The 24,622-nt window shown below is 36.5% G+C and overlaps 1 protein-coding gene across 2 annotated transcripts in view; it reads right to left on the bottom strand.

Moving 5' to 3' along the window:
• RNF217 (ring finger protein 217) overlaps window positions 1-24,622 on the bottom strand; it is a 110,931-nt gene that overhangs the window by 41,842 nt on the left and 44,467 nt on the right. The window lies entirely within an intron of this gene.

The raw sequence follows: 24,622 nt of genomic DNA, 5'->3' as shown, positions 1-24,622 counted from the left end.
TCAGTGCTACGAAGGAACTACACATCAGGGAAGGTATCTCTGAGGAGCTGACAACTTGAACTGAGAACTAAATGTCCTGTCATGCAGAGAACTTGGGGAAGAGACTGCAGGCAAAGGAAACAAGGACAATGGTCCCAAGGCAGAAGATGCCTGATATGCCTGGGTTCAGTGAACAGAACTGAGTGACTGACACACATACTAAGTGAGGCAGAACATGCAGACCGTGTTGGATAAGAAGTGTGGATTGTATTCCAAGTTCAATGTGAATCACTGACTGGTTTTATGAGGAATAGTGACATACCTTGATTTACATTTTAAAAAATCATTCAGGATTTTCCTGGAGAATAGGCTGTGGAAGGAAAAAAGTGGAGACTGGGAGAATAGTAGAACTCTGGATTGCACATGTTCTTCCAACCAGCAGCATATGACTGTTCCAGTTGTCCAGGCAGTAAAGGACGGAAGACTGAACTAGGTAGCAAGAGGTGGCCAGATCTGGGGTGCATTTTGGAAGGGGAACCCATGGGGTTTGGTGATGGACCAGGCATGGAGGATGAAGCAAAGAGAGGGACCAAGGATGACTCCAGGTTTTTGGCCTGAATAATTTGATGATTGGCAGGTGCTACTTACTGAGAAGTTTCGAATAACATATAATTTACATGGATATGTGGTATTTGCTGGAAATGATTCACTGCAAATTTATTATAGTAACAAGAATAAAGATCATTAATTCATCCAAAAAACATACATTGAGCTTCTACAATATTACAGGTAAAGGATATAAAGGTCCAGGATATAAAGTAGCTTAAGCCATGAATCTTGCCTTCATGGAACTGGACACTACAACAATTAAATTTAAATTTGTGTTGATAGCCTCTTCTAGCAACTTGGGATTTGATGGTACTAATTCATTTAATATTTTAGCCAATGTTTAAAAATTTTTTTATTAGGGATAATCATAAACACTTACAAAAGTTGGCAGAGTTGTATTATGAAAGCTTAAATATTCATTTTCCAGCTTCAGCAATTATCCACTCTGCCAATCTTGTTTTTTCTGTGCCCTGACTCATATGGCCCTGCCATATTATTTGAAGCAAATACCAGACATCATATCATTTCGTTCATAAATATTTCAGTAGGGGTCTAAAGAAAAAAGAAGTCTTTTAAAAAACATAACTGTGATACCAAATATCTCCCAAAATGATAATTCTTTAATATCAATTTAACAGTTTAAATAATGTGTCATCTAACTTCAGTTCACAGAATTTTATGTACTTAATATACTTAAAACAAAGTTATTTTAAATTTCTGTTGCGTTCAATGCTAATACCACTATTTATCAACGAAAAATGTGCTCTCCAATTCTCTGAACAAAAACATGCCCATTCTTGTAAAACAAAATTACTTAACTCTAAAACAACCTCCAAGGGCGTTAGTAAGAAACACTATTACCCACTTAGTGCTCAAGCTAGATGGCTAATTTGCCACCTGGGAGAACCCAGAAGTAATTTAGCAACACAAGTGAGAGAGACCTAAGGAAAAGTGGCAGATTAAGTAATTAAATCCTCCAAAGAAAAGGACAGGGAAAGTATAAACTTTGGACTTTGAAGCTCAATTTATCCAATTCAGTCGTGGTTTTAAGTGTTGCTCATCATAGTCTACACAGTGCCAAAGCTTTTGTTCACTTGATACCAAGGGATTTCAGATTTCCTCTTTCCTTAAAAATGGAACATGTCAGTATGGCAAAAGAGAAGAGAATACCACAACAAAAGCAATAACAACAATCACGAAATGTATATGGCATCTCCTAAGCCAACCCGAGCACTCTTCCAGTCCTTTCTGTACATGAATTACTTTGTGGAACACCATAGAAGCAGATTCATTTTCAGGTTCATGGATTTACCCATAACTTTCTCATCAGTGATTATAGGAAGGTGGCTGCTTTACTGATAAATAGGCATTTTTGTTTACTCAGCAGCTATTACAGAGCATTGTGCTAGATCTCTTTGAATTTAAAAAAAAAAAAAAAAACTAATGAAAAACATCAGGCCAAATATCCCAGAAGTTCTCTCAACCCCAAGGAAGATAAATATAAAGAAAATCACACCCAGGAACATCAAGTACCAAATACAAACAAAGTATCTTACAAGCAACAGAGGAAAAATTTATATTCCCACATAAAACACTTCAGCCCCAGGTGCCTTGCTGGTAAATTCCACGGAGAATTGAAGGATGAAATAACACCAGTATTACACAACTACTCTTAGAAAATAAGGATTTTTAAAAGGGGGGGCGGGAGAGCACTGCTCAAGGTGTTTTATGAGGCCAGATTAATCCTGATACTAAAGCCTGATAATGACATTGAAAGAAAGTAAAATTACTGATGGACCTCTTCATAAATATAGATGCAAAAATCCTAAACAAAATATTAGCCAACCAACTGAACGATACATAAAAAAGATAATCTATCATGATCAAAGTGAGTTTATTTCAAGAATGCAAGGTTGGTTTAACATTCAAAAATCAATTGATATAATTCACACATTAACAAAATAAAGGAGAAAAATCAAATGATTACCTCAATATAAAAAGGAAAAGTATCTGATAAGTTCAACATTCATTCATGCTAAAATCTTAGCAAACTAAGAAGAGATGAAAACCTCCTTAATCTGATAAACAGTATCTACAAGAAAACCTACAGTAAACATCATACTCAATGGTGAAATATTAAAAGCTTTCTTCTTGAGATTGGAAAGAGGCAAGTATGCACTGCCACCATTATTCAACATTGACTATATAGCTCACAGTCAATGCAAGAAGAGAAAAAGAGAAATGAAAATAAAACAATTGGAAATGAAGATATAAAATACCCCATTTCTTGCAGATTGCATAATTATGTATGCAGAAAATCCAAAATAATCTACAAACTATTAGAATTAGTAAGTGAATTTAGCGAGTTTGCCAAATAGGTCAATACACAAAAATCAATATACTTCTATATACTAGTAACAAGCAGTTTGAAAATAATATTTAAGAAATATCATTTAGAGCAATATCAAAAACATAAAGTATGAAGAAATCCAACAAAAGATGTACAATATTGCTACACAGAGATATTTGAAATATTTTTGAGAAAATGAAAAGAAGCAAATGAATGGAGGGATACATCAGGTTCTTGAATTGGAAGACTCAATATAGTAAAAATGTAAATCCAGGTCATATTGATCTAAGGCGATTTCAAAAAAATTTCCTGCAGTTTTCTCCTTTACTTTTAGGGGAAGGTGGGTTCAAAATTACAAGCTGATTCTAAAATACATATGGGAAAAATAAAAAACAAAAAAATAAAATAAAACAAAACACATATAGATGGTCATGATACTCCTGATGTAGAAAAACAAAGTAGTAAGACTTGTTCTACAAGATACAACATGAAGCATAAAGCTACAGAAATTACAATGGTGTGTCTCTGGTACAAAGACAGATAAGAATAGATAACAGGACAATAGAATAGAAAAGAGTGCAGAAAAGAACCACTTACATATGGACGCTAGATGTATTGACGTTATAGAGCAGTGGGGAGGATGGGTTTGTTTTTTTCCCAATAAATTGTGCTGCATCACTTAAATATCCATTAAAAAATCTGTCTTAACTTCTACCTCAAACTGGGTAGATTGTAGCTATAATTACAAAAGGGGAAACAATAAAGCTTCTAAAGATCAAGAAGAATATCTTCACGACCTTGAGAAAGTGGAAGATTTCTTACACATGACACTAAAAACACTCACCATAAAAAACGTGACAAATTGGAATAAATAAAACTTAAATGTCTGTTCATCAACAGATACTGTTAAGAGAATGAAAGTGCAAATTAGAATGGGAGAAGATATTTGCAATAAGTGAAGGATAAGGGTGTGTTTATCCAGACTATATAAAGAACCCCTCAATAAGATCAACCAGATCAACAAGAAAAAAGCAGACAAACAACCCAACAGAAAAATGGTCAAGGCACTTCCCAAAAGAGGATGTCCAAATGATCAATAAACATATAAAAGTGTGCTGAACTTCATGAGTTATCAGGGAAATGAACATTAAAACCACAATGACATACAATTTTGAAGGAATTAATTGAGTTTGCATAGTACTTAAAGATTCAGCAAAATAATATTAAATAGTTAGAATAATAACAATACAATTAATGTAGCATTTATGTTCTACACAATCAAGCCAAATGTATCTTTGTACATACAATCACCTCTTTATGTTACTTAAACTTCTTTCCTCTTTCCTCTCTAACTGAACTTTCATGCCCCCTTATCCACTTAATTTTAAAATTTTTAATTCACTTTCTCAAGTAAGGTCATAAATTCTCAGAGTTCAAAACCATGAAGTACAAAGATATAAATTAGCAAGGCACTCTTTTACAACTTTTTTCCATCCATCCCACCAAATGGTTGCTGTTTCCTTTAAGAAACTTTTTACACATCTACAAGAAGTGCAAATATAACTATTTTGTCCCTTTCTGACCCAAATGTTAGCAAATAATATTCACCTTATTTTCTTTACTTAACCATATATTGTGGAGATATTTTTATATCACATATGTCGAGTTTCCTTGTTTTTTGTTACTTTTTAATAACTGCTAGTATTCCACTGTACTATAAGCAGTCTTATTTCCCACATTGATGCACATTTAGATTGTTTCTAGCATATATTTTGCTATGGCTAATAATGCCACAGCGAATAAACTTATACATAAATTATCCATATAAACTTATACATAAATTATATACACGTGTGCAAGTATATCACTAAGATAAATTCCCCAGACTAAAATTGTTAGATCAAAGGGAACATGCTTGTACTTTTAATGGACAAGCCCAGTTTGCTCTCAATTAGATAATTACATATTTTTAAAAACCTCACAGTGAAGATGCAACAATGAGGTACAAAAGGAATAATGTGTGAATGCTTACGATACAGTTTTATCCAATAGGTGAAGTGCATATTCAGATGTGGGAATCCAAAGGGTAATAAATGTTTCTTCCTTAATTTGAAAGAATTATAAGCCCAATCCAATTTTTCTTCTTGAAATGCATGCTGAGATGTATTATCAGATGGTAAGCAAACAATTTTTTAGGATTCAATAGCTTCTCTTGATTCTTTAAGAAGATAACTCCAAAATTCTGATCAATCCCTAAAGAATATTAGTATGAAGAGATTTTTCAATGCCAATTACTATTTAGACTGAAAGAGAAAAGTGTAATGTATGCTCAGATAAACAGAATGAGTACATATTCATTTAATTATGATAGAATTTGCTCTTTGAAAGGCAGAAATTTTATAAGAGACCAGATATTTGGTTACACCTTAGAGAGGGAAATATTTCTAAAAGAAAAATTTTGGGTTTACTTCGCTTAAATGTTATCCATTCTTTTTTTCCACCTTTATGTCAATCTAAATCAGATATTCCAATTTTTTAAAACCAGAAAATAAAGACACTACATAGGTAATTTATGAAAAGAACCCCAAAACGGGAATCAGATACCAGGTTCTGGAGCTGTTTATGTGGTTTTGTGTCCTTGAGTTTCAGGAACACACACAACCAACTCTCGCAGAGATGGACTAATTCACCTTTAGGATTTCCCGCTTGCTCTGAAATTGTATTATAAGACGTGCTCTTACAAACTTACTTACAAAAAGACCGAACTGCACTTAAGCTCTCTAAAGCTTAGTTTTAACTAAAAAAGCTGTAGAGCGTAGGAGTTAAAAGATTCCAGAGTCAAAGTGGCTGTGCCCCTCACTACTCGTTCCTTCATCTCTCCCTTGTCCAGCATCTGCAACTGTAAAATTCCATCTGGTTGGAATATACCAACCACACTGGGTTGTTTAGAGGACTGTATGAGTTTTTATGTAAAATACCGGGAACTGTACCTGGCAGACCTGGCAGATAGGGAATACTCCATAAAAGTTTGCTAATACTTATCTTCCTTGATACTTAGAAAGCAGTATTTCACAAAATTAATTTTAGAAATTAAAAACTCTTTTAAGCTTATTTCTTACTTGAGAACATTGAAAATTCTGCATTCATAATTCAGCATTCTCATTCATAATTCAGTGTTCTTCCTCCAAAAGCATATACTTAAAGGAAGATAGATAAAAGTACCAATTACACGAATATACTGTATTCCAGTAAGTAGGACAGAATGCTGAGGTACATAAGAAAAATAAATCATATACCTTTACATCGAAAGTGCCCCGTTTTCTTATAAAATTAACCAAGAACGGAAATACAGACATATAAATGTGGAAATATAGATACATAGGTCACAATAACGGACATGAAATGACATTGGAAATATTTTTAGTTCAGCCAGTATCACAGGCTGATAATTAGCATTACTCTAGTGAGAGCCGGAAGCCTTAAAATTTCTTTTTTTTACCAAGTTTAATTTCAGTAAAAAGGGCCAAACGAAAATTTCAGATGCCAGAAATAACTTTAAGCTTTAAAAACTTTTATAGAACCTACAAAAACCTTCTATAACTTCTCTCTCTCTTCATTGGTTTCTTTCCCTTGACCTTCAAAATATGCTTAAATATCCTAAAAATGACAAAAGCAAACAAAACTGAAAGCCATTGGTGATTTAGTTATGGAAAACTATTCGGCCCTTCCACAAATCATAGTAAATTCTCTTAACACCCCTGAAAAGTGAAACAAGAAAGTAAAATTTTGCAATGCGAGGGGATTTTGAGGACTTATGAGTAGGCAAATTAGTGCCCTTGACTCAAGCATGGGCACACAAAGCAACAGATTCAGGGAAAATTATTGCAAAATGGACATGTTGGCCCAGAAGAGTAATCTCGTATTTCCCCAAATGCGTTCCCTGTCTTTGGCAAGGTGTTTTTAATTCTCTCTTGGGCCCTATAGGATATGTTTACCCACTCATCTTGGTAAGGGATCTTCAAATTCTTGAAGACAGCTGTGAGGTCCCTTTAGTCTTTTCTTCAAGGAAAACACCTCCACTTCTTGAACTACTCCTCACATATTGTTTGAAGTGTTTCCTTCTTCCTAGCTTTACTGGTTTATAAAAGTGTGACACTCAGAAACCAAAGCCATCATGCAGGTGTGGTCCGGCCACTGGGGAGATAGGATTATCCTCAACCACAGTAAAACCTGAAAGAAAGGAAAATGAAAAGAAAAAAAGCTCCCAGGAATGATAAATTACCAAAATTAACCCAGGAAGAAGTGGAAAACTTGAATGGGCCAATTACAATAGAAGACATTTGTTTATGGCTTCTTCTACGAAAGCATCTATTTGCTAGGTTTTCACCTCTATTGCAACTGAATATTCTCTTATTGTCTTCCCTCTGTCTCTCTGTAGTTTTCTCTCTTTTCTCATCCTGTCTATTTTTCTCACCTTGTCTCTTTGTCTTGTCTACTTTTACTTTCTTGATCCTTAAATCAGTCTTCTAAAAGAATTAATCTTTTATTTCTTAAAATAATCAGCTTTTGGACTTGCTTATCCTTTATGTTGCTTTTTTTCTTTAATTTTTGCTTTTCTTTCTTTTGGTTTTCATCTTTAGCATTATCCTTTTTGTGCTTTTATTTGTTTCATTTTGTTATTCTTTTCCTAGTTTCTTAAGATGATTCCTTAATCCCTTTGGCTTCTGCTTTTACTCTGTAGTAATGAATACAGTTTTTTCTATGTTCCAAAGATTTGGCATGAAATGTTCTCTCTTCATCATTTTCTAGGCAGGTTATAATCTGTTTTCATTTTTTATTTAAGTGTTTCTTAATTTCTATGCAGTTAAAATATTTTTGGTGACTTTTTGTATTATTTGTTTTCAACTTTACTTGATTACAAATAGAGTAAATGAATAATTTAATCTTAATTTAAAAAATATTAAGGTTTTATTTCTAGCCAATTATTTACTATTTAAAAAAATGGTTCTTGAATATTAAAATTTTTTACTCTAATCAATAGATGTAAGAGTCTATATAGATTTCAATTAAATCACAGCTTTGATGGTTTAAGCCAATTTCTCTATGAGCTTATCAATGATCTACTCGATCTGATTCTGAAAGAGGAGTACTGAAATTGCTTACTGTAATTTTTTTCCAATTATCTTTGCACTTCTACTTTATATATTTTTGGTTTATATATTTAACTGCAGTGTTGCCTGGTGCATACAGGTTTATGACATATCTTCATAAATTGTCTTCCCCCTACTTGGCAGTTTTACAATTAAAATTCCACCTTTACCTCATCAGAAATTAATACCGCCACTTCTTCCCTCTTTAATTGGCATTTTTCTCCTATGACTTTGCTCGTTTCTTCTCATTTCAACTTCTTTTTAAATCACTTTGCTGTAAATGATTCTATGGACTAGTTTCCACTCAATACACAAATATTTACTCAGTGCCCACCATGGGCAAGGCACTCTACTAGCTACAGTAAATTTTTTTTTTTCACATGTGTCGTCTGAACTACAGTAGATGAGAGATCCAGAACTGACAGCAAAACCAGTAAGCAAAACTTTGGATTGGTCTTGAAAACAAGACAGGGATACTAAGAAATATGGGTATAGGATTCTACTTATCAAAACTGAGTTACGAACATAATTTACGTTTGTTTCGGAATACGCTTGATAGTCTCAGTTTATATCCTATACCACGGCACTAGTGAATTCTGGGCTTTGTCCTCCCCCTTTGTAGTGTGCAGTGGAGAAATCAGCCACGTCCTAAGTACACTAAACCCTTTGGGAATCCCATCCCACACAGCGCTGCCGTCATCTCGGCTAATTCACAGAAAGTAATGTTCTTTTTATGGAGCTAATGTCAAAATAGTTTTAAAAAAATCCCAAAACCTTTCCTCTTGAAAATTCTTTAGCAAATAGAACAACAAAATCACTCCTTACGATACTACTCGTAAACCTGGAGGTAGTCCAAGTTTGATGCTTAAAAAATACATGTTCTATATTTTTACTCACAACCATTTAAATGTTTTTTTCTTTTTCCTACAGATTTTGGTCTTTCAGTATTGGCAAGCATCGATGCTTTCCTAGACCTTAAACCAAGTTAACATGGATCTTTAACTTAAAAAGAGCAATTTCAACAGAGCCTTTTCATGCCGAAACAAAGTATCTTTGTGCACCATCCACCCAGTTCTAGGAATAGATTGCTAATTACCTGGAGTTTATAGATTTAATAAAGAAAAATGTAATTACCTTCTCTCTGGCTTCTAGTCATTATTTCCAGATATAAAAGACTATTTAGCGTAGAATGACCAAATTTGCTCAGTGTATTTAAATATGAAAAGAGAAAATATATATACATTTTCCAAAAGCTGTCTTCTCTTTTTGACGTTTGAATTCGAATACTTCCAAAGCAGGGAGAAATCTTATTCCAGGAGTATAGCAATCTCTTTTAAAAGTAGGACTGGGACAGAGAGGTGTTCAAAAAGACTTGCATGGTGAATAGAATATACTATAAACTCTTACTGAAAAGTTTTTTGATTAGATTGAAAAAGGACTGGCATATGCAGTGCTAAATGTCTTGATGTACTGCAAATACCTTTTAGAAAATCGTACTCTGCTTCAACTGAGCTTTTTCATTTCTTTCGGTGACTCCGATATAATGAAAACCTCTTGACTCCACTAATGGCCATAAAGTAAATACTGCTCATGTACTAGAACAGAGATAGGTCAAACATGCGGTTTTTGATCGAAATAATTCACTTAAGAAAACTAGCTAAGATAAAGTATAGAGGAAGACAGTAAGATACAGACCACATCAGAAGACTGGGAGCTGCCTGGAAATAGTAGAACCCATCACAATATTTTAACAGAGTTAATAATCCTAAGTAAAATCGAAAATCAAGTTGTTTTTAAAAACTTTTATACCTTTGACTTATAAACCAAACATAGGTACAAGTATAACGGGAAAATAACACAATTTAAACGTTTTTATATAGTATTTGTATAGTTCCACAAATTTTTATATATACCATACTTGTATACTGTATACTTTATATACTAAACACTTTACATATACTAATAGTATTTTGTATTGGTATTATTTCCAGTTTTATTATACGCTTTTATCTCTTTTTATATCAAATTACACAATAAATTTTCCATAATGCATATTCTAGAAATTAAATCCTTTTGGAATTACACAGAGTGTATATATATCCGGAGATCCAACCTGGGTCCTGAAATCATTTTTTGTGTGTTGCTCACCTGTGTATTGTTGGTGGCAGAGACGCCAAGATTTCATCATATACCTAAATGGGTGCTGGACTAAAAAAGGGAAGTTAAGATAAATAAGTAACCTATCAGTTGTATTAATAATAGTACAAATGATGTCATGTTCATTCAACAATTCATTTAATAAATACTTACTACGTCCCAGGCACTATTACTCTTTGCATGTAAAAATAATGCTACTATACTATTGGCACATCAGGGTTCTTTTGTATTTGTTTTAATGTTTTTCATCCAGTGAGAGAGAGAGATTTAGGCTATTACGTCAATCACATACCCATCTGGTCTTCCACAGGGTCAAGGGTCACCCAGGAAAGCAGTGCAATTCCTGGAGGGTTTAGGGATTGAATATGGAAACTTGCCTACTAAAAAGACTGACTTGATAAACATTTTTGATTCTCTGTTTTTGTTCAGGGAAAGGTTTTTAATATTTGTTTTAGTGTTATCCTCTCAAAACAGGAATGCACAGTGCCTTTTGTTATTCTACCACAGAAAAGTGGAGTACTGATGACACGTTCATGCTCTATAGTAAATGCTTAAATGGTAACCTTTCCAGAAACTTCCGGTATTGTCATAGTGAGCTGAATGATGATGTTGCTGACAGCAGCAACTAACATTTATTGAAGGTTAATAGCCAGACATTGTTCTAAGAACTTTCCATTGATCACTTCATTTTTTCCTGATAAAGACCCTATCAGGATCCGAAAGCACAGAAGAATAAGTAATTTGCCCAAAGTCACACAGAAAGAAAGTACTGAAGCTTTAATTCAAACCTACTCACTGCCAGAGCTTGGACACATTGTCACTATGCCTCTGCAGATGCCTACCCAGACTTGGCAAAGCTAGCCACTTGGAATAATACTGCTGTGCTGCTAGTGACCACCAAGAATTCTTAAATGCTTCATCAAAAGCAGTAAAGTCTTTCTAAAATGATACTTTGATAAGCATAAGCAGTCTAACCATCATCTCCCTCCTCCAGGCTCAGTCTGTAGACAGGCAGATGGTTTCCAAGCTCGTGTGGGCTGTCATCACGGAGCAGCAGCCCTTCCCTTCTCTGGGCCCCTCTGGGTCACCCCTTCCTCATCTATGAACCATTGGTAATTTTCTCCTCCCTCCTCAAGGCTTCACTCCCAACCTCCCCTTTCAGCTGACTGATACACAGGCAATCAACAACCTGACCGCCCACTTGACAAGGTGAAATCTAATGTGGTCAGATGAGAACACCTTTAACCTTCTGTTCTCCACCCACAAGGGGATGCATCTTCTTCCATCCTTCCTTTTTGGTAGAAAGCAGGGCCTCTCAAGCTTTCCGAGATGAATATTTCTACCTACCTTGTCAGTGATCTCAACTCTTTCTGGTAACTTCAGACAATCAAGCATATAAACATGCTCAAATTTCTCCCATCATGAAAGCAAAACAAAACAATAACTTGCTAGGACCCAAGTGCATTAGTCTTTATGTCTTATTCTCCTTCCATTTTCAGCCAAGCTAATTGAAAAATTATTTAATGCTCTTATCCCTGTGTCCACATTTAAAAACCCACTGCATTTCACCCTCCACTTTTTGTTACTCTCCACAAAATTACCAATGACCTTCTCATTATTAAATGTCCCTGTGAATCCTGATCTTATTTGCCTCCTCTGCAGCACAGAGACTGTTGACATCTGCTTCTTTCTTGACCCCTATGACATCACATTCTCTTTGTTCTCAGTACTTCCTTCTGTCCCCCTTGTGGATTCTTCCTATGTCCATTCCTTAAAGCTTCCCAAGTCTCCAAGGTTCCACTTATAATGGATTGTTCCCATTGCGGAATCTGAGTGGTTTCAACTCCACACATATGCCAAAGGCTTCCCCATGTAAACCTCCAGCCAAGATCCCTCTACTGAGCTTCTGATACCTACACGCAATTCCCTAGTCGATGTCTCCAGTTAAATACCTCAAACTCAGCCTAAAACCAAACTCATTGTCTCCTCTCTCTGACAACCCACTTTCTTACATGCTCCTTATCAAGTGAATGGCAAAGAAACCAGAAAACAAAATATCTCCTCCTGACTTCTGCCTCATCTCTTCCTCAGCCAATCAATTAACAAAAGTTTACTTTATTCACACCTCAAAGAACCTTTTTCATCTTTAGATCTCCATGGCCACTAAGTTAGTCCAGGCTATGGAGTACTCTTTCTAAAACACAAATCTGATCATGATACTCCAATAATTAAATTACTTCAATAATACCCTTGTGCTCAGGAGGAAGTGAAAACTCCCTAGAAGGTGAAATAAAGACCCAATTCACGATCTGACTGCTTTTCTGGACTCCTTACTGCCATTCGTCCATCGCAGGCCATGCCCCAGTCATGCAGTGGTTAGCCTCTGAAACATGCTGTGCTTTCTACCTGCAACATTATTCACACACTTTTCTTGCCTAAATCCTGCAGGTCTTAGCTTAGATGTCAAGTCCTTTTGGAAGACCTTCCTAATCCCCCACATGGGACCAGGTGATCCTTAGTGACCTAAAGCAGCCTGTGCTGATTCCTGCCACTGTATTTCTCTCATCCAGACTGACTGCTTGTTTTCCCATTATCCCATAAGCTCTCTGAGGGCAGGCACTCTGCCATGTTTATTCTTGCATCTCAAATACCTCACTCACCACCTGGCACAGAGGAGGTACTTAATAAATACTCATTGAAATTCAGAAAGAGGTTCCTAGAGTTAGTGTTAGTTTTCCAGGGAATGATCAGGTAATGGGTGTCCAGCCACATAAGGCCAAGGGTCAAGCATGGAACAGATAGAGCCGATAAAGGGGAGAGGGGCCATTAGCCCAGGAACAGCATTACTATAGGGGAGGAAATGTGATTGTGTTTGTTTTCTCTAGTGTATAATGTGGGCTTGTAAAATGTCCTGTTCTGGACTATTTTAAGGGGTCCTGGGAGCAGGGAAGGGGGTGACAGCCTAATTGGCCTCGATCAGTAGTTCTAAGATAGAAATGACCAGTCACAACCGCTAGGGCAGAGACCTCACACAAGCCAGAAGCCCGGCCTCCCTTAAGGGGGCCAGTCAACATCCTTGGCTGGCCATGGGCTCAGCTGTTGCACCTAACATGCCGACTGAAAGAAAAAATGGCTGGGATGCAGGAAACGAAACACTTCTGGCCCTCTCTAGTGGCCTGCCCATTCTTCCCAGCCCAACTCCCCCCAGGTGTTCCTAAACTGCTCCAAATAAAGAGCACTGACTGTTCTGTTTGTTCTTGTTTTTGTTTTTTTTAATGCAGCAGTTGCCAAAATTCTGCTGGATCTCTACTATATATAATGGAACTATATAAATTTTATCTAACTGTTGAATAATCGCATCATTTTTTGAGAGAGAATAGAAACATATTTTTCTCCCCTATACCAAATAGATCTGGTTTGGGCCTCACTTGCTAGGACTAGTAGAAAAACAGGTATCAGTCATCTTGGGGGCCTGGAATGTGGGCAGTGTGTGACAGCAGTCTTGGGGGGCACTTGTGTTTGCATAGCTGATAAATGACTTTGTAAAGGAAATTTGGAAAACAGAAAAAGGGGAAAAATTAGGCTTTGTCTTATCATCCAAATATGACTGATATTAACGTTTAGATATGTTTTCTTCTAGAGTACACTGTATTTATTCTATATGCATTCTAAATTCAATTTGGTATCTTGCCCTTCCACATAACATAGCATGAGCATTTTCCATGTTATTACCATCTGTAGTCATCATTTCTGAATGCTGTATAATATTTCAGAAAGTAGAGGAGCCACAGTTAACCTGTGGAGGCTACTTCCAATTTTATGCTATTATAAATAATGTGGTGATGAGTAACTTTATGCATATGTATTTCAGGTTATTTCCTTAGGATAGATTCCTAGAATTGGAATTATTGGGTCAAAGTACAGGATTATTATAAGACTCTTGACACATATTGCCAAACTACTTTCCAAAAACCACATTTATTAACAGACCATGATAGTAACCATTTTACCATACCGTTCTCTGTGAGTACCAACATTAAAAAAACAAGCAATCTTTTCATGTGCCTGTTGGCCATTTGTATACTTTCTTTGGAAACATGTCTGTCCATGTTTATTAGGCAAACGCAAATCAAAACTACAATGAGATATCACCTCACACCCGTCAGAATGGCTATAATTAACTAGACAAGAAGTAATAAGTGTTGGAGAAGATATAGAGAAAAGGGAACCCTCATACTGCTGGTGGGAATGCAAACTGGTGCAGCCACCATAGAAAACAGTATGGAGATTTCTCAAAAAATTAAAAATAGAAATACCATATCATCCAGCTATTCCATTACTGAGTATTTATCCAAAGAACATGAAATCAATAATTCAAAAAGATATATGCACCCCTATGTTCACTGCAGCATTATTCACAACAGCTAAGACGTGGAAGCAATCTAAGTGCCCATCAACAGATGAATGGATAAAGAAGATGCGGTATATATACACAATGGAGTACTATTCAGCCACAAAAAGGACAAAATCGTGCCATTTGTGACAACATGGATGGACCTTGACGGTACTAGGCTAAGCAAAATAAGTCAGAGAGAAAGACAAATACCATATGATTTCATTCATGTATGAAAGATAAACACATGGATAAGGAGAACAGATTGGCGGTTACCAGAGGGGAAGGGGATGGGGGGGAGGTGAAAGGGGTAAAGGGGTGCATATGTATGGTGATGGATAAAAACCAGACTATTGGTGGTGAACATGACGCAGTCTACACAGAAGCTGAAACATAACAATATACGCCTGAAATTTACACAGTTATAAGCCAATATGACCTCAATAAAATAATTTTTAAAAAGACAAGAAAACCAAAACAGCATTAAAAAACCTCTAAAACTTGTTCCTTTAGTGTGATAAGCAAAAATGGCAATATTATTATTTTAACATGTGGCTTAAAATTTTTCTTTACTAACTGTCAGCTTTAATATATATTTGTTTATTTACATGTTGTTTTCTCCTTTTCTGTGAATCTTCTAGCCATGTGCTGACCTGTAATAGTTTGATGCTTTATATATACTCTGCAGTATTCATGGAGATTATATAATATTCCCCGTGAAATAAGAATAGTTTCCAGCAAGATGAGCCAAAGCAAGAAGCCTGTATCCAGAATCCAACCCTGAACAGATGTTTGCTTGGCAGCCTAGTTGCAATAATTAACATCAGAAAGCAGGGCAATTAAAAAAAAATACAACCAGATCTCACATCCATGAATCATGGTTCTGTAAATGTCCCAAACCATCTGGATGACTGGGCTCCAAGCCTCCATCTTGAGAAAGACCTGCACGATTGCACCAAAAGACAAGGGACCTCTGAATACCAAATGTTCATAGGATATTGTTTGTCTGCCTCTTAAATCACTTCTCATTCTCTACCTTTTAACAATAGATATTGATGTAACTGTCTCAAGTCCTCTTTCCCTGGATTATACACTTCTCACAGGCACATACCACATTTTATTTATCTTGGTATCCTAGGGAGCATCAGGACCTTGCCCTGCATACAGTAAACACTTAGTATTTGTTTGTTGAAATAAACTGCAATAGAATAATCAAAGCCTTGGCAGATGTCTGACCCCAAGCCAGACAGTGTCTCTTAATTGCACTGACAGTAGTTTATCATTACAATAAACAGCTCTGTCTTAAGTCCTGCTGATGGTGGGGCGTCTGGCAAAGGAAACACACCAGCAGTGCTGCATATGATGAACAACATGAAGAGAGAAGAGCGCTTGGCTTCGGAGGCAGGTGGAACACCTTCAGAGCACGTGTGGTCCCGGCCCAGGTTTACTGTGCGGTTCTGCATCAAGCAGCCTGAGCTATGAAGCAAACTGTGACTTCAATTTGATATGCAAAAATGGCAACATAATATTATTTCAATGTATATTATTTCAGCCAACTATTATTTGTTTTCCCAATAAAAAGATGGTGACAGGCAATTCTCAAAGGGAAAGAGATGGGTGTCCACATGAATTAGCAACCTAGAGAGATTTTCATGTCAGTACTATTTGATTGCATATTTTCAAAACATTTAACTAAAATCTTTCCCACATTTTAGGAAAAGTGCTAATTGCCTCCAATTCCACAACATTTCTTTTGCAAAATCAAAGGCTTCACTAAGTCCCTGTACTGGCAAAGAATTTGCTAAAGCACTTTTTTTTTTCTTCAAGATTTTATTTTTTTCCTTTTTCTCCTCAAAGCCCCCCAGTACATAGTTGTATGCTCTTCTTTGTGGGTCCTTCTAGTAGTGGCATGTGGGACGCTGCCTCAGCGTGGCGTGATGAGCAGTGCCATGTCCGCACCCAGGATTCGAACCAACGAAACACTGGGCTGCCTGCAGCGGAGTGCGCGAATGAACTTAACCACTCGGCCACAGGGCAAGCCCCTAAAGCACTTTTTTTTTTAAAGAATGCATGGCATAATCTGTCCCTCAAATTATTTCTTTCCAGCTTTCAACTTTGAATCATTCCAAGCTTTCTCTCTCTCTCTCTCTCACACACACACCCCCCTCTTATTTTTCCTTCTTCTTTGCTTAACCATTTAAGAGAATAGAGGCATACTTTTTTTTTTTTTTTGAGGAAGAATAGCCCTGAGCTAACATTGACCAATCCTCCTCTTTTTGCTGAGGAAGACTGGCCCTGAGCTAACATTCGTGTCCACCTTCCCCTACTTTATATGTGGGATGGCTACCACAGCACGGCGTGCCAAGCGGTGCCATGTCCACACCCGGGATTCGAACTGACGAACCCGGGGCCACCGAAGCAGAATACACACACTTAACTGCTGTGTCACCGGGCCAGCCCAAGGCATTCCATTACTTAATCACAATATAATCATATCACCAGGAAACAATACAGATAAAATATTTCTACCTAATACACATTCAATATTCATATTTCCCCAATTGTCTCCCAAATGTTCTTCATAGCTGATTTTTAAGAATGATTCAGGATCCAATCGAGGATCATAGAGTTCATTGGTTGTCATTTCTCTTTTGTCTATTTTAATCCTTCAGCTTTTTAAAAAATAATGTATTACTAACATTTTGAGACATTCAGGCCAGTTGTTTTGTTGACTGTCCTGCAATCTGGAATTGTTCCTTATTTCCGCATAATCAAATCTGATTTAAACATCATTGGTGATGTGTCCTTCCCACGGTGTCAGATCAAGAAGCACATTCTTTCAGTTTACTCCATGATTGGCAATAAGTTTGATCATTTCGTGATTGTGATGTGATGTCTGCCAGATTTCTCTATTGTGAAAGTACTTTTTTCCCTTGTAATTAATATGTAATTTGTAACTGACACTTGACCATCAGACTATATTTTGTTCCCCAATAAAACCCAATGGTTTTTACCATCCATTGATGATCCTTCTCTGAATTAGATATTGCAGTGGGGGTTGCAAAATCGTGATCTTTCTAGTTCTATTATTCCTCCTACATTTACTAGCTGTCATTCTTCTTAAAGAGCATTTTTCATATCACATTTTTTAAAAAGTCACTATAGACTCAGTATTTATTTTTTATTCATTGTGTTACAATCCATTACTGTCATTCAAATTGTCCCAAATTTGGCCATTGGGGACCACTTTAAGTCAGTGCCCTTTTGACTAGTCTGCATTAGTTTTGAATAATTCCTTGTCCTAGAGCTGGAATCAACTGATTCTCCAAAGAACCCTGTTTCTTTCATTATGGAATAATATTTTGAAACCAAGATCCAAGCCTCAGATGCTCTTATTTCTACTGGAGTATCATTGCCCCTAGGCCCTTTCTGTCATTGGAGTTATTAAATATACATATATACACACATACATATAATTCTATATACTTTTATATTATTTAAATTTAATATATATTTAAGTATATTTTTTAAATATAAAATATATTTATATTTTTTCCTTTATTTTAAATCAGCATTTCCTACTGATGCCTCCAATTCTAACCCAATGCTATAAGGGTTCATTCTCACCTTTCCTCACTCTTTTCTCCCATGGCGAGAAAACTGATGTTGACATATTTATTCGCTTCATCTTTCAATACATACGTAAGAGTTTCCTAATTACTATACCAACAAACTGACAACAACAAAATGCTACATAAAGATCAGATTTATTTGAAATTCTCTCAGAATATATCCCACAGAGTCAGAGCACTGTGTTTCAAGTTGCCTGAATGAACTCGTCTGTGTCTTTATGCAACCAATTTGATAAACAGCTTAGCTCCTTTGTTTCTGTTCATATTTTATTTCCAGGCTTGCTTTTTTAAAAGATCCTTTTTGATTTAATTTTATCTTTGATAAGTAACATATTAACATGGTCAAAAGTCACAGCTATATAGAAAGGTATACTCAGAGTATTTTCACTCCTCCTCTTCCTTCCACCCCATTCCCACCTATCTCCACAGGTAACCATTTCACAGTTTCTAGTGTATCCTTCCTATATGCTTCTTTTTGCAAAAATAAGCAAATACATTCATATATTCTTATTTTTCTTTCATATTTTTCTCTGAAGTATTTTTAATCTAGTTGAAGAGATAAAGCATTCCTGCATAAAAAGTTAACTAAGGAATAAAAGGCAGAATATTGGTCACAGAGGTAGTCCAGTTTAACCATGCACAGAATTCAAAAATCCATAAACATCCAAAGCTGTGCATTGCCAAATACATAACACAGTAAGAACAGAAGTTTCGAAATTAGCTTAAAGCAAGTTGTAGTCCCTATTTTCACTTACTTTAATCATGAAATGAGCACTAAGAATGTGCTATATGTACTTGACAAGAAGGAAGAGTTAGCATTATACCTAAAACACTGGAAATCATGAAAATCCACCTTACAACTTATAAAATGTTTAGCAATAGAAGTAGATATAAGCTAAAGATCCTTTTAAAATAGAGTCAAGAAGCTAATACTTTGCTCTAAAATAGAAAACTTAAAGAGCTCTAATAAATAATTCTAACAGGCCTTAGAAGTAAAAATTTTATTAGTGATATAACTTCTAGCTGGAAACTGATTAAATATCTAGACATGATCATTTCTGGTGTTAAAGGTAACTTCGTAAAGTCAAAGTGTTACCCAGATGTAATCTGATTTCCCACAGCCTATCACAAATTTAATGGATTAGAGAGCTAAATACATGTGTAGAATATTAAAATAGTATTACTAATACATATACTAATATTATATTAAATATTATATTAAAATAGTATTAATACCCAATATTGATAATACATACCAAGCACTATACCACGTGCTTTTTATGCAATATTTTGTTCTCTCTTCCTAGCATTCTTATGAGGTTATTTTTATTATTATAATTATCATCATTATCCCCACTTTGCAAATGATGAAACTAAGACTTTTCAAAAGTTAAGTAGTTTTCCCAGGGTCACAGAGCAATACTATGCCACTTAAAAATTAGAGTTAGGTTCAGCGGCTGGCCCCGTGGCCGAGTGGTTAAGTTCGTGCACTCTGCTGCAGGTGACCCAGCGTTTCGTTGGTTCAAATTCTGGGCGCGGACATGGCACTGCTCATCAAACCACACTGAGGCAGCGTCCCACATGCCACAACTGGAAGGACCCACAATGAAGAATATACAACTATGTACCAGGGGGCTTTGGGGAGAAAAAGGAAAGAAATAAAAAGAACAATTAATAAAATCTTTGGGGCTGGCCCCGTGGCAGAGTGGTCATGTTCGCGCGCTCCGCTGCAGGCGGCCCAGTGTTTCGTTGGTTCGAATCCTGGGCGCGGACATGGCACTGCTCATCGGGCCACGCTGAGGCAGCGTCCCACATGCCACAACTAGAAGGACCCACAACGAAGAGTGTGCAACTATGTACCAGGCGGCTTTGGGGAGAAAAAGGAAAAAAATAAAATCTTTAAAAAAAAAAAAAAATTAGAGTTAGGTTCAGTCACCTGTATGTGACAGTCCACTCTACTTTTATTGACATTATACATGTGTGTTATTTTAACAAGTCAAATGATTCTTACAAGATAGGTAATAAAAATAGATCCAACTCTAACTCTTTATTCCGACCGGGACATAGTTTTCAAATTCATCTATTTCTTTTATGATAACCTTTATGTTTCTAGAGAATATGCTTCTGTTCCTATGTTAGAAGAGTCAAGTGTAGAACTCTCATAGCATTCTCACCATTTTACTTATTTCCATCCTCCCAACAGAGCTAGAGCACAAGTTTTTGTTAATTAATAATCCATATTTAGCATATTGTGCCTATGGAAGTAATATTTACCATCTATTGCTGAGTCTAATAGTATATTGCAATGCCATTTCATTTCTTATATAACTATTGCATTCCTAGGAAATAAATTTTTCCTTGCTTTTTTATTTTTAGCTTGCTACAGCCCTATTATTAATATTTCTTGAAACTCTGCAACTGAGTTATAAACTTCCCCTGAAGATTATTTTCCACAGAATCAGATCAAATAGATTTCCAAGTTCCACCTCTTTCTTGGATCATACTTTCTGGAGCCCTCTGTCTGTCTGCTCCAACAGGGGCTGTGCTAAGCCTGCTACTTTTCTCCTACATTGGAGCCCACGGCTTCCTGGATTCAGTGTTCCCCACCGTCTTGCTTCACTTCCCCTGTTTTGGTGGAGAACATCCTCGTGGTGGTGTCACGCAATCTACATTTCAGAGTGAGGCAGTGTGAAGCTGACTGGAAGATCAGCTTCACACTGCCTCGCTGGCTGATTGCATTGCCTAGTAATCAGGTGGCAAGCTGGCCTTTTTGCTGGGAAATCACCAAGTGTCAGTAACCTTAAGTATCTTCCCTGGGGCCATATGCTTTCTCCAGAAAAGAATCCTCCAGTTTTATGCCTGGAAGTGTATGTCCAGCTGCCAGTGTTGGAGCATGTGGCCATAGCGGGTCTGGAGGATACATTGCCCTTCATGTGGATTTGCCCACAGATCTCTGTTTTCAGGGCGGTGCCTCTACCTCATTTGAGTGGGCCTGCAGCATCCCTGCTAAACCACCAATTACTCTGGGATAGGGGTGAGCACCTAGCTGCGCAGGGTCCAGAAAGGTGAGGGGGGAGGAGCTCCTCTTCCTTATTCAGATTTTCAACTACTCCTACTCCTTTCAGCCCCACAACTCACCATCATCTTCTAAATATTCTGGTGCCTCCTAGTCCAAGGACTTTGTGACGTTCACTGGTCCAGACTAAACTTTCTTGTTGGTATCCCTATTTTTAATCATCTAAGTTTCAAATAGCTCTTGTTAAGGCAGTCATCCCTCCATTTATTTTCTCCTCCTAAAAATGGGTCTGGATTTCTGCTCCACTGTTGTCTTTCCCTTATTCTCATTGCCCTTGTGAGTTGAAACCTAAGTTTTGTGAATGCTGATATGTTTGGAAAGCCTTCAACGAAAACAAACAAGATGTTATGTTTTCAGTGAAAATTCTTGTACTCAAGGAGATTTGTCCTTGAAATAATACAATGAGCTCATTCTATTGTATCAAATGAGGTATGAATCAAGCAGAATTTTGAAAAAAAAATTTAAATAATTCTAACTTAGACTCATCCAACACGAGTGCCCCTTGGATTTCCAGCAAGTCACTTGATCTTAAGAAAGTAAAGACAATTGTAAGTCTCCCCAAATGTAAGGTGGAAGGCTTGACTAAGAAATTATTAAAAATACTGTACAAAATACAGATAAAAAGCAGTAGCACTTCTTGATTCTGTACTTCACTGATTGATGCTAATGCCAAACAAAGGAGCCCTCTTACCACACCTCTATAAAGAACATAAATCTTTCCTTTAATACTTACATATCACTCTATCCCAAATTCTTGAATAGCCTGCATTAGAAATGGCTAGTGGCTATACTTCAAAAAACTCTAATTCTATTGATTGTGCACTGCTAGAAGCCTGAGTGTAACCAAAAATAGTTAACTGCATCAGAACATCTGATTAAGGGAAATATGTGGTAACTTCTTTTGTAAAGTGAATAAATGCTGCTCTATATCACTGGCTTGTAATTCGAAATGTTTTATTTTAACCTTTCACCACTGAACGCGTTAATCCATTTATAATACTACGCTTCTGCCAAAATAACTACTGAACACAACTTGAATAGAAAGATTAAAGTGACTGGTGCCCACACTGCAAAAATACACATTCAGTCAAAATTTAATAATAACTTCCAAAAAAGTCAATGGCATTTAAATACACATAATTAAGGAAGGCGTTTAATCCTATTTTAATCATAGGATTATACACACTTGAGTTTAAAGGCCTAGAAAACACACGATCCTAGTACCAAGTGGAGAGAAACGTGGGCACTTCCCAAAATAATATGACCTATACAGAAATCTTTTTGCTGCACGATAGGTTATTTCCATTATTTTATGCCTTCATGTACCTGTTTTCTATAAGTCTAACATTTCCTTGTTCTTTCATGTAAAACTTCTGGATCTAATTCAATGAATGATGCATCCACATTAATGAATGTTGATGGATGCTTTAAGACACTACCTAACCAAGCAATTTTTGAGTAATTACAGAAAGGAAGTTGTTAACAAGGCGAAAATAATCAGATCAAGAAGCTCAAAATCACAGACAATGGCACCTGACACACAGTAGATACTCAATAAATGGTGGTTATGATGATGACCTGTGTCACTGAAGGTGAGAACCCAATTACACTCAGTATTGTCTTTTAGTTTTTAGCTTTCTACTGTCCCTGAAGATCAAAATTTTTGTGGAGTAAGCCCTAGAAAAACATTAAAAATTTGTCTTTGGTGTTCTGGCTCCTTCCCTTGTTTTTTTTGCTGAGGAAGATTAGCCCTGAGCTAACATCTGTAGCCAATCTTCCTCTTTTGGCTTGAGGAAGATTAGCCCTGAGCTAATATCTGTGCCAGTCTTCCTCTACTTTGTATGTGGGTCACCACCAAAGCATGGCTGACAAGTGGTGTAGGTCTGTGCCCAGGATCCATGTCCACAAACCAGGGCTGCTGCAGCATAGTGGGCTGAACTTAACCACTATGCCATGGGGCCAGCCCTCTCCTTCCCTTTTAAAGTCCCCATCTCATTTCTTGAATTCTTGGTTCCCTTCATCACCACCCTACGACCTTCAAAATTATTGCTTTCCAAAGAGATTTAAATCTAAGAGTCTGTGCTATTGTGTTTTACATACCTATAGTTTAGTGTGTTAACCTTCCCAGGTTAGGACTGAATTTCACCTGCTGTCTTTTTGGGGACACATCTTAATTGAAATCATGATCTAATAGCAGAATTTTAGGGGCCATGGCAGACCAGGGAGGGTTGGACCTCAGAGCTGGCAGATCTCAGATCATTTCTCAGATCTCTAGTCTGCTGCATCCAAGCACAGCAGCATGAGGGAGATAACTCAAGGCACTCAAACCCCAGAGTCTCTGGTTTAACCTGTGCTGTAATGGGGTGGCTAGGAGCGAAGAAGCAAAAAGCATTCTTTCTGTAAATTTTGCACAAAGCATTAAATAGCTGAGTCTAAGAGCTAGCATATATTTAAACAAAAGCAGTTGCTTTTTTCTTAAATTCTAAAAGGTCTACTATTTTTTACATAACAAATTAGTTTTATTGAATTAAAAAACCTCAGTCGAAGCATTTTTGAACAAAATTTCCTAAAGATTCAAAGAGAAAAAGCTTGCACTGGAAACAGAGAAATTGGTATAGGCATTCAGATCTGCAAAATGCAATGCCCCCTGGAGCTACTTCATGAACTGTTTATTTAGAAGACAATCGTAGTAATGCAGATATTTAATGTTGTATTGTAACTTTTTACATCAAAGCACTTCATACATTATACTTAATTAGCACTTGACGACAGCAAGGCTCAATTGAAACTAAAGTTGAACACACCTGATCACTAATAAACCAAGAATAAAATAAACAGAAACATGGTAAATCATTATGTTCTGGCAGTTCCTATCTAAGAGGAAATAATTTCTAGTCACACTAACAGCTTTGTGTCTGCTACTTAATAACACCATCCTGATTCCTTTAGAGCAAAGACTCCAGGAGAAGAATCTAAGAAAACGTTGCTCATTTCAATTACGTGACATGAATGAGATGCAGAGAAGACATCCAGTACACCCTGAGGGTGGCCAGCCAACTGCTGTCCTTTCTCTGTTTCTCCATGAGAACCAAGCTGGTGGTCTGAAAACCTGTCTGACCCTTAGATTTAGTGAAAAAGAATGCTGGGCTGTCTTTGCATCAGCAAAAGGAAGCATGAACCAAAAAACTTACTGAAACTAGTCTAAAATGACTGGAGCAATTTGGGACTCTGAACATTTTTAAAGATTCTATAACATTATATGGGTAAGATCAACTC

The sequence above is a fragment of the Equus caballus genome, chromosome 10, assembly GCF_041296265.1.
Source record: "Equus caballus isolate H_3958 breed thoroughbred chromosome 10, TB-T2T, whole genome shotgun sequence".
In the NCBI taxonomy this organism is placed as follows: domain Eukaryota; kingdom Metazoa; phylum Chordata; class Mammalia; order Perissodactyla; family Equidae; genus Equus; species Equus caballus.
Note: the sequence above shows the minus strand (reverse complement) of the source record. Positions and strands in the feature narration are given on the sequence as shown.